The following is an 11,439-nucleotide window of genomic DNA, read 5'->3' on the forward strand; positions in this document are numbered from 1 at the left end:
AAATACACCTATTACAAAAAAAATTTGTTCGCCTCATTGCTAATGTTTCTTATATTTCAAGCTCCAAGGGCTTGTTTGAAGAATATAATTTGTTGCGTGTTTTCGATATGTATACATATAAACTTATGGTCCGTTTTAAGGTATATAAAAAAAAAAAAGAAACGTGGATATTCTGGCCAAACTTTCTAAACTAAGGGAACATGTTACCTCCTATCCAACTCGTTCGGCGGCACGTTGGGCTGTGCCTCTTTGCCATAACAACTATTCCATGCAGTCTCTAAAGTATATGCTACCTACTTTACTAAATTTCCTCTTAAACAAAAACGTTGATATAATGTCTGTCACAATGCAAGATTTATTTTCTTATTTGAATTGAATATATTACTTTTCTGCGATAGGTTATAATCTATTTTTGTATACAATGTTGATATTTTTGCTGTTGCTTTGTATTTCTAATCTGTCATGTGGAACTGTAAGGGAGCAGGGGGCTTCGTCAAGCTGTTAAACAGCTTTTTCCCTCTGTTTCCTCCATTCCTGTATCGAATGGGAAATAAACTTTATTATTATTAATTGCGGCAATGTCCCAGTAAACGTCACGATCACAAAAAATGCGCCATCTATCCATAATAGAAACTTTTGAAAGTCACGTGCCGAACATTAGAAGGTCGGAACCACTGCACAATGGCGGAACAAATGCAAGGAGGAACGTGCAAGTCACTCCATACAATAACGAATGTCGGAACGCGGCCATCACTACGAGCCGACGAGCCAATCAAAGAGCGTCAAAAGTGCAACGCTACTGTGCTAAGCCCCTTTTTTCTGTGGATTTGTTTTTTCTAGTATGCCACGGGACGTTGAGGTTTTAGACCGCCATTGAGCAGAGTTTCCACAGCTGCGAACAGAGGGCAGTAATTCGAAAGGGGCCTATAGTACTTACAGAAAGGGTTCATTTTGTTTTATTTTTAGCATATGAAAAATTCTGACATTGTTGTCAAGACAGACACAAATTGGAACACGGGATGCAATATAAAATCGCATGCGTCACGCCTTGCTTTAAAAAAACACGCAGTTCTGCTGACTGACTCAGATTCTGTCTTTAAATTTGTTAGTGAAAACAGCGTTGTTGGTTTTTTTCTTTTTATTTTTACGTTTTGTGAATCTATTCTAAAGTCATCAACTGTTGCAACATTTTGTATAATTTTGATTGATTCTGTTATTCTTGTGCTGGGAATGATGTTAAAGAGTCAATCATATAAATAGCCAAAAACCTATTAAAAGGCCCGCAGTTAATTATTTCACTCGACAATTATCTGAGCGAAAAAAGGCAGCAAGGACACGCAAATATCATCACAGATTTTTCCAACAAATACGATATTTTATGTAACCTCTAAGATGTATAAAAGACCCAGTCTTCAAACGGACACAGAACTACCCAAAATATTTTGAAGTGCCTGGATCGGACACATGTCACGAAATAGAGCTTCCGGGAGCAACATCTTTAGCTCAATAATTACGCCGTGAGACACATCTTCAGTTATGAAAGAATACGAAATTAACACTTATACCGAGAAATTAAATCCAAAAATAGAGGTGACTTTCGGTTTTGTTGCAGAATTAGAATGTGCCTCCGGGCGTAGATATTAACTAAACACCATTTTTATTTCAGGATAAAAAGGTGACCGCTGGGGGCCCAATGCTACACGACCCGGTCCCTTGAGCGGCACGGTCCCTTGAGCGGCACGAGTGCCACTCAAGGGACCGGGACACGGCCGTCTGCTGTGATTGGTCGGCGGCGTGGCACTGACCAATCGCAGCAGACGACTTTGTCCCGGTCCCGCTTGGTCCCGCTTAACACCCTAGCTTCTTCGTATAAGCATGACTAGTTTTGTCGCTCAGTGAAGCTAGCACACGAGGCGGGCTCAGCAACCTGGTAAACCGGCACACATTTCTGACCCTCACTACAACCGCCATTTTGGAAAGCGTACGGCGAGCAAGTGTTCTAAAATGCGTCTGTGGCGCATCGAAATGCAAGGAGGAGCACGCCAATCAGGGGGCGACATATACGAGGTGTGATAAGAAAGTTCCGGGACTGATTTTGCAGGGTAAAAAGAAAGAGCAGCACAGGGATGCGCGCGCAGCAGTCGAAGCCAGGGACCTTAGTGCCTCGTTATGCCAAAAAAACATCACACTGTGAATTTGGAGCTGCGCTACACGAGTTGTTCTGACCACGTGCACAAGTACAATGGCGATTTCCCCATAGACTGCAAACCAGAGCGAGAGCAAACAGCAAATCTGCGTTAAACTCGGCAAAAATAAAACAGACACCTTTGAAATGATTCACCAGGGTTCTGTGAAACATGCAGGGAATTTTGCGAAGTGTTTTAAGTGGCACTCGCGCTTCAGAAACGGCAGAACATCGCTGGAAGACGAAGAGCGCGGTAGGACGACCTTATCCGATCTCTCCTTGACTTCAGTGACGGTCTGCCATTCTTGAGGCGCGAGCGCCACTCAAAACACCTCGCACACCTCACTATACTTTTTGACGTAAGCATTCTAAATATTTTGCGGAGGCCTCTGTTTTAGATTTGCCGAGTTTGACGAAAAATTGCTGTTCGCTCTCGCTTCAATTTTCAGTCATAAAAAGATCGCCATTACGCTCGTGCATGTGGTCAAACAAACTCGTATTGCGCAGCTCCAAAGGTCCACAAAGCGACGCCCATATATAACAGTGAGACGCAAAGGTTCTTTTTTTCGACTGCTGCGCTGCGTCCGGGACTGATTTTGTAGCGTAAAGAGAAAAAGGAGCAAAGTGGTGCCCTCTCTTTTTACGCTACAAACTCAGTCCCGAAACTTTTTGAACACGCTTCGATGATGAGGTAATCAAGCGTGCGCATTTATTGGTTGAGGTCGGCGGAAAACAAAAGCACGTGTGCGCGTTTAGGGGGTAAACAAACGCACGAGGTGAGCAAGGAGCAGACCAACTTGCACACCGTATAATATATACATCCATTTCGACCCCCCCCCCCCCCCCCCCCCCCCATCCCCGAAAAAAATACCTGGCCACGCCACTGGTCACTAGCTTCGTTTTTTCTTTGTGTTCTTCGCGTCTTCCCACCCATCCTTCAAAACGTGTCTGATTTGAGTCTTTTCTCCTAGATCCGTAAAATGCCACACGCATGCCTTATATACAGTATATTTATAATCTGGGTAAATCCAAACGCTTTCGATGACGCCCAGCACGTTTTTAATTGAAATGATACCTTTAAGTTTAGTCATTACAAAGTTAGTTACTAAAAATGAATCATTAACCTAATTATATCAAACAATGTGTTTTTGCTGTTGTTGGTTTTTTTATAAATATGCCGCTTGGCAGGAGCCATCAACCCTTTTCTGCGATGCGCACTTTTCACAGGAACGCTTAGCCCGCGTTTAGTGAAACACCCCGAGTCCTTCTCTCAAGGACGTTGTGAAAAATATGACCAGGACTATCATTGTATGAAATGACATGGAAACACGCAACAAGAAAACCCTCGTGGTCATCAACTTCTATCTGTATTCCACTGGGTACCCCATGCTTAGAAATGTTAAGCTGGTTCGTTTGTTTGTCGTCACACAATGTTGAACACCAAATAGAGACTCTCGCCTTGCTTTCCGGGTGACAGACCTTCCACGCGAGCGGGCTTTGATTAGCACGGTAATGTGCTGCGCACACAGCTCGCCAACTGCCGGCAGCAGGGACATCATCGTGAGCACGAGGTCCGGGGAAGCGATCTTAGGAGGCAATGCGAGAAAACACAAAGATAAACCTAAGCTAGGGAGTCTTTCTACACCCTATCATAGAGCAGCGCCGCTGCACAGCCTTTGTCGGTTCTTGAAAATATATCTTTGAAAGCGAGGGTTTGTTGTCGTTTTTCTCTTCGGGAGGTCATCCCTAACTCAGTGCCCCATAAGCCCCTCACCTGGCTACAGGCACGTAGCCAAAAGGGGGGGGGGGGGGGGGGGGGGGGGGGCATGGGCCCGGACATTCCCCCCTCGAAACAAAATCCTGGCTACGTGCCTGCCAGGATACTCTACTGAATGGCAACGCGTTGCTTCGAGACGATAGTTCTTCCGTCTCCGACGCAAGATAACTTTTTTTTTTCCCGATTCATCTTTTATTTTTATTCCCGACAGTATGACGGCACATTGGCTCCGCAAACTGTATGACTACGCCCAGGAGCGCGCAGGCGTCCTCACTGAAGTGAGTGAATGGTAACGACAGGCGTACCTGGGGCTGGTGGCGTTCCAGTAGAGGGTGACCACCTTGTAGGCGCCCACGTCGCTCCCGACTGCTAGTAAGAGAGGGATCCAGAGCCTGAAGCAGCCGGGCAGCAGCCACCCAAGTCGTGGCACCATCACACGCACGTCCGTCGCACGCGCGCACCACTCCAACTAGCCTGCATTCAAACCAGACCGCCAACTTGTCTTACGCGACGAGAGAAAAGCCAAGAAAAACGCTCGAGAGAGAGAAACTCGTTCTGCGCAGACGCGTCTGCACGGCTCGGTTTCACCTTGCGATGGAACTCAGCAGACGCTACGAGCCACTGATCCAGCGCCAGCGCGGGAAGACATCATGTGACTGCGGGCTCCGCCAACTCCGTGCGTCGCTGCGACCCTCCTCCCATAGAGTTCTTATAATGTACGCTAGAGGTTCAAGTGGCGCTAGCGTGCTGACGCAAATTAAAGCAGACAGCAACCAGTCGGGAATTGACTTTCGGTGTGCATTTTTACGGTGAAAAGTGGGTGCATTTTCTCCCTGCGCTCGATCATAAGACCAAGTACCCTGAATAATTTGTACGTAGTAGTTTGTAACATTTCTCAGTCTGACAGACGAAATAATCGGTCCGTTGAGGCGTTTTTCTTTCCAATTCATCGCATTAAAAACGGTGCTAAAACGGCTTCGTACCTGTATTTTTTGGGCACTGTCGGACACTGTTGGTGCGAACACGACGGCGGCACTTTTCAGAACGACCGAAGGACATATGGAAGCCAAGGGAGATGGCGAGAGGCACTCAGTTACACTGGATCAGTAACTACCCGTGCATGTACGATCAAAATGAATTGAAAGCCACGTTATATATTCTGATTTTAAATAAGCAAGTACCACTTTGTTCTTTCTGCTAGCTCTGTGCGAAGATGCAAAACATCATCCGCCGCACGCTTGAAATAACTAAGAACACGTGCCTGATAAAAGCTGCCCGGCAGAGGAAACAATACAAAGAGACACCTTTCATAGCCCACGTACACTATTCTTTACGTTTTGAATATTTTTATCCGCTTATAAAGATGCGCGACGGGGTCATTTTCATAGAATGACAGGACTGGTATTTAGCAATATTCGCCTCGAGATCGAACCGTGTTGCCACCGTGCGGCCGAAATCGGAAACGCGCGAAAGCGGGGATACCGCCGTGCGTCGTCTGCTACGGGCGCGCGCTCAGAAGCATGGATCTCGACGACGCAAGTCCGTTTCAGGCTGAGCTTGACATTCCTTATTGAATGTTTTATGTTCTTGTTGCCGTTTCTTCTTACACAAGGTTGTGTTTTATCGTTTCCCATGAGTAGAAATTCAGCAAACCGATTATTATTAAGTCGGAAGCTTCCATACTCTTAGTGTGTTGGTTTGTATACAATCGCTGGTCCCACGTATTTTTGTTGTCTCGCACAAACCGTGATTTCCATAAAGCATTGAATGTTGAGTGGGTCTGTGGTTTGATTAGAAAATTAACCCGACTGATCGCTATCCATTTAATAGACTAATCAATCAATAAATCCGTATGTTAATTTTTCGCCGGTCATATTGCGTGAAAGACGTTAAAACTACACATTTTTTACTGGTTTTACTATGTCATAAATGGCATATTGCATTCCCATTCTAAACGACACGTTGTGAGTCCTACATAAATATGAAAACTGGAAGCCTCTTAAAATGAAGTATTTTTTAAAGTTATTATTTAAACAGTGTAATCACCCTCGGTGAAATGACAATCACGCTGAAGTGGTTTACCTAGCAAGCCTCTGTCACAAAAGAAATAAAGACGTCAAAAATATTAAAGCAGGCATTTTTTACTCCTTGTTCAATTTCTCCAGCCAAGACTCCAATTAACCGGCAAAAAAATTACAATAAAGCATTACTTGAATAATCTTAAAGTTAGTCGATGAACTGCCCAGTCCCGATATACGTTAGGTGATGGCGGAGGGTGATCGGAAAGTCTCGTGAAGGTCGCTAGCCCTCACCAGTAAAAGAGTATCACTGCGGCCGATGCTGTCTGTGTCGTGGTGCGCGTCGTTTGTTAGGGGTTGCAGAGTCTATTGTGTTTGAATACAAGATTATTTAGCCAGAAATCGATAGTATTAGCCTCTTGACATCCGCGGCCCTCACCAAGAAAATTGAAGCGGGTGAACCCACACTACCTAGAAAATCATTTAATAACAGGGACATTGCTGCGTTGCTCCGTTACACTCGTTTATTACAGTCACGGCAGATATATTAGAACAGTTTGTTTCACTTGTCCTGCCAACCGTGCAGTTTGCAGATCTTAACTACAAGAGACACACTCTCCTCATCGCAACGCAGTACCTTCGTTCAGACTCCAAAAAACTTGCCCACACTATGGCACAGTAAAAGGGCAAAGGAACTCAATACCATGGTAATTTCCAATACAGCGCTAACTTAACTTCATTCTAAATATTTGTATTACTGCAAAAGTTAGAAGTTAAAAAAAAAGAAAGCATAGAAGCTGCGATTTCACAGCCCACAGTACCAGTATTATGTCATCTGGGTTCTAATTTATTGTTTTCTTTTAATTCCCACGTTGATGAAGCGATTCATCCATTTAAAAGAAACAAATATTTAACATAAATATTCCAGTTCAGCCGGAGACAGGCATCAGTCGTGGTGATCCATGCTTTCCAACGTCTGCCTAGAACAGACGACGCACCCACAGAAGCGATTATATCAATTTAAGCCGCACGCTGGCAACCCGATTCGATCTTCACTGAAGCACCGAACAGTACCGCGTCCTTTTCCGCTAGAATTGTTTTCCCATCGATAGTATGCGACAAAATAAACGCAAGAATCTACGCCGTCTCGCGCGCGAACGTGGAGAGCCTATGGGGCGGCCGTTCTCCTATTCCCGCTTTATTGATGATGATAGCGCGACCGTAGCGCCACCTCTAGGTCGATCTCGAGGCCAATATAAGCGGCACCGGAATGCTGGCGAATCTTGAACACACTTTATATTCCTTTGGATTTGAGCCGCCGACGTAATGCCAACCCCCCCCCCCCCCCCCCCCCCCAGTTCTCAGAGTGGGGGGACAAGGCATGTGTTTTGCCCCCCCTGAAACAACCGCAACTGGGCAGGGGAAACACTGGCCGACGCCCCCCCCCCCCCCCCCCCCCAACCCAAAGAATAATAGCGCACAGGGTCAATGGTCCCACAGTTATCTTTCAAATCTCGGATAATTGACAGAAGGGTTCTTGCCGCTTATCTCGTGAAGGTTCGGGACAAGATGTCATTGTACTTCCGGGTCACGACAAAAGCCTCTGTATTGGTTTCCAGTTTGGCCATACTATTTCTGTTTCAAAAGGAAGCAGAGGTTGTGTTTTTGTAACAGTGAAAGCTACGGACCACACAGATAGCATAAGATTGAGAAGAGGGGCAGTTGAACATGGGTTGTAGGTGACGTCATTCAAAGAGCGCTCTGATGACCACCAGAGACGAGGGCAAGGAGGAGCTCTCCTCTTATCAGGACCCTCTTTTGTGCCCCCCCAGAAAATGACAGAAGATTAACCTGTCACTCAAAATTCTTACAAAAGCAGCTTCCCTCTCCTCCTCTTACATGGTGGTCAAAAGTATGCGATGAGACGTCAGTGCAACGCGGCCGCGGATAGCATGGAATAGTATGGGATGAATACATGCTTCCCAGCGACTACCCCCTGCAGTTTATTTTTAAGGCATCGACGTTTATCGAAGCAACACATAGGTGCAACTTTTGCCATGGGCCAACTTAGTATTGCTAATGGCAATGGCACCAACACAAAATCCACCTGAAAAAATAAGGATATAAGCGCGTTTTATTTTTCTTTATCTAGCATACGTTTACACCTGGATATTATTTATGTTTTAATAGAAAACACTGTGAAATTAAGCTCCCGAGTTTTGGAGATGTCGAAAATTTTCCATCTTGAAAGCTACTTTCTGGGAGCAGACGACAAGCCTCCAAGCTTGTCGTCTGCTGAACCCAACTCATCGAAACCGCCACCGACTCCGCGGTAACTCTAAGTAACTCTTGTCTCATTGAGCTGCAGTACATTTTTCGCCGAGCGGAGTCACTCTTGACCACACAACATTTATTTATAAGAACTGTGAGGGCTGTCAGTTTTAATGCTTGTGCACAAGCTATTTGACAGACTTCCCAAAAAGCAGCCAAACAGTTTCAGTGCCGACTACAGTGTAAAAACAGGGGAAACGACACTTTTTCTAAGCAGTGAGAGAGTGCAGGCGAGCTGGTAATCAATCGTCATCTTGTAAACCCTGAGATGGGGAACGATAAAAAAACGGACGAACACAACAAAATCTCAAACGCAGCTGAACTGCGTTTGAGATTTTGTTGTGTTCGTCCGTTTTTTTATCGTTCCCCATCTCAGGGTTTACAAGATGACTTTTTCTAGTTTTTCCACAATCTGGGGTCGAGTGGCTGCCAGTGGTGCCAATCGACCCCTCGATCCACTTTCCAGCCTACTAAAATAGGGATCAGTGATCCCTTCACTGAGGAGGAGCAGAATTGTATAACAATGGAGATGACCACAAAAGAATGGGACAAGGTAAAAAGTATGGTTCCAGCAGGAATAGTGACAGGACCAGACGACATACCCATGGAACTCATAAAGGCATTATGAAGAACAAGCAAATTGAAGTTACGGCATGCGATTAATCAAGGTATTATGGGAGGACAAGTACCCAATGATTGTAAACTCAGTAAAATGGGACTAATATATAAAGGCAGAGGAACGAAAGACAACATTAATACACATCGCCCGATAACGCTAACTTTAGTTCTATACAGATTAGGTCTGCAGATAGTAAAGCGGAGAATGGAGGAATGGGCAGTTGAAACGCAAATACTCGGTGAGCTCCAAAATGTATTCCGAAGAGATAGAAGGCTAGAAGATAACTTATTCGTCACCACCCAATGAAGAACCAAACTCCTTTATGGTTAGCTTATTTGGCCATGAAGGGAGCATACGATAATGTGAGCCAGGAAAGACTCTGGGGTCGACTGAAAGAGTATAATTTGGATCAGTGGCGTAACGAGGGTCAGCGGCACCCGGGGCGGTAGCCCCGCCGCGACCCCCACCCCGCTCTCGCGTAGCCCGCCGCAACCCCCCCCCCCCCCCCCCCGCTCTCGTGGCCCGCCAGGACACCCCCCCCCCCCCCCCCTGACATTGCCCCTGAGCGCTGCACCCGGAGCGGTCCGCCCCCCCCCCCCCCCCCCCCCCCCCCCTTTGTGACGCCACTGATTTGGATACAAATTTGGTGAGGTTTCTTCAGGAGGTGTACACAGACAATAAGGTGGGAAGCAGAAATTACACAACCTGCAACAATAAAAAAAAAAAAAAAGGGCTCAGGCAGGGCTGTTTACTGTCACCTCTGCTCTTCGTGATACATCTCAGTGAAATGGAAAAGAAATTGGAGCAGAGCAACAATTAGGTTTTGATGGGGGTTATATGGAAGGAGGGAGAAAGGTAATATACAGGTAATACCAAAACTGATGTATGCGGACGACATAGGTTTACTTATGTCAGATAACCAAGATGCGTCACAGGAACTAGCGGGCATATGTGGAGAGGAAGGGGAGACCTTGGACATGAGCCTTAGTGGCGACAAGTCTGGAGTAACGGTGTTTAACGACGAAAAGAGGGAACTCCTGGGGATACAAGACATTGCAGAAGGCCACGTAGGAAAATACAAATATCTGGGGGTCTGGCTCAATGAGGGAAAGAAATATCCAGAGGAATTAACATGAGGAGAATGTAATTAGAAAAGGAAAAATAGTATATTGGCAGGGAGTGATGATACCTGGAATATATTTTGGCATCGGGGTACTGTGCATGAAATCAGAGGTTCAATCAGGATTAGAAATTCGACTAAGCCTCCCGCCCAAAGTCTCAACCCTGTCCCCCAGTGGGTCCGGTGCTGGGGGACAGGGTTGCATTGGATTGATGCCTTCCTCGCTAATCGCAGTTTTCGCGTAAGGCACAAGGGTGCTGTATCGCATACCCTTTCAGCCCGCTCGGGTGTCCCTCAAGGGTCCGTTCTTGGCCCAACCCTCTTCAATGTATATGTTCGTGACATTAGTTTGACAGGCTCCTCAGTCCTCACCATCCATTATGCCAACGAAACGACTTTTTCGATGTGCTTACGCTCCCCCGATGATCTTGCCACCATGCTAGCTCACCTGGACAAGCTGGCTGTCTGGTCTGCCACTAACCACCTCCGTGTGAGCCACGACAAGTGTGCCGTGATGCGGTTCAGTTCGGCCAGGAAGGTCCAGACACCACACTACACGCTTGGAGGGCTCCTTCTCTCACCTGTACAGGAGCTCAACATCTTGGGTGTATCATTCACGCTCTCACTCGATTTCAGCTGCCATGGGCTTACCCACCAGAGTTTCTGGAAAATAAACTTGATTTGATTTGATTTGATGTGGCTAAGGTGGTGAGCAGGTCTCGCAGGGTACTGGGATTCGAGTCTAGATTTTCCCGGCGTTTTGGACAGGAGACCCTGAAGACGCTGTACACGGCTCTGGTACTCCCTCAACCAGAGTACTGTTCTTCAATATGGAGCCTTCATCAGATACACCTCACTGAGCGCCTAGAGAGTGTGCAGCACCGCGCGACTCGAACCTTGGCCCGCCACGACCATTCCTTTGACTACGATGAACGCCTGCGGTCTCTTGGCTCGCACCGCCCGGGCCACCGACGAACAGTGGCGCGTGTCCGACTCGTTGCTGTTGCCGCTGGCCGGCTCCTACGTAGCATCAGTTCCTCGTATCTCTAGCCAAACAGGCTGTCCTATCGTAGTCCTATCCCTCTCCGCGCCCGCACCCGGGGACACGAAGCTTCACTCACTGTTCCCCTCCGCGGTGAGCTCGTACCTGTCTTTACCAGAGCGCAAGCGCCCGCCCTGCCGGGGACTGGGGACGAACTCCGCGGCTTTAGCAGGACTGTGTCACGTGCCCTCCGAGCTCAATAACTTCGTGTAACTACCATTTCTTCCTCCCTTTCATTTGTATATTCATCTTCATCATTTCACCTGTTAACACACAGCCCAGGAGCCAGCCAGCACTTGGTTGTACGGGCTTCTGCTTTTTGACTGCTCGGCTGTGTGGAAGTTGTG

General features: G+C 46.8%; 1 pseudogene; it reads left to right on the forward strand.

Annotated features, from left to right (window-relative positions):
* Window positions 1–10,262: 10,262 nt before the first annotated feature.
* On the forward strand, window positions 10,263–11,295 carry LOC115329077 (annotated as a pseudogene).
* The last annotated feature ends 144 nt before the right edge of the window (window positions 11,296–11,439 follow it).

The sequence above is a fragment of the Ixodes scapularis genome, unplaced genomic scaffold (assembly GCF_016920785.2).
Source record: "Ixodes scapularis isolate PalLabHiFi unplaced genomic scaffold, ASM1692078v2 PGA_scaffold12__126_contigs__length_90152505, whole genome shotgun sequence".
NCBI lineage: Eukaryota > Metazoa > Arthropoda > Arachnida > Ixodida > Ixodidae > Ixodes > Ixodes scapularis.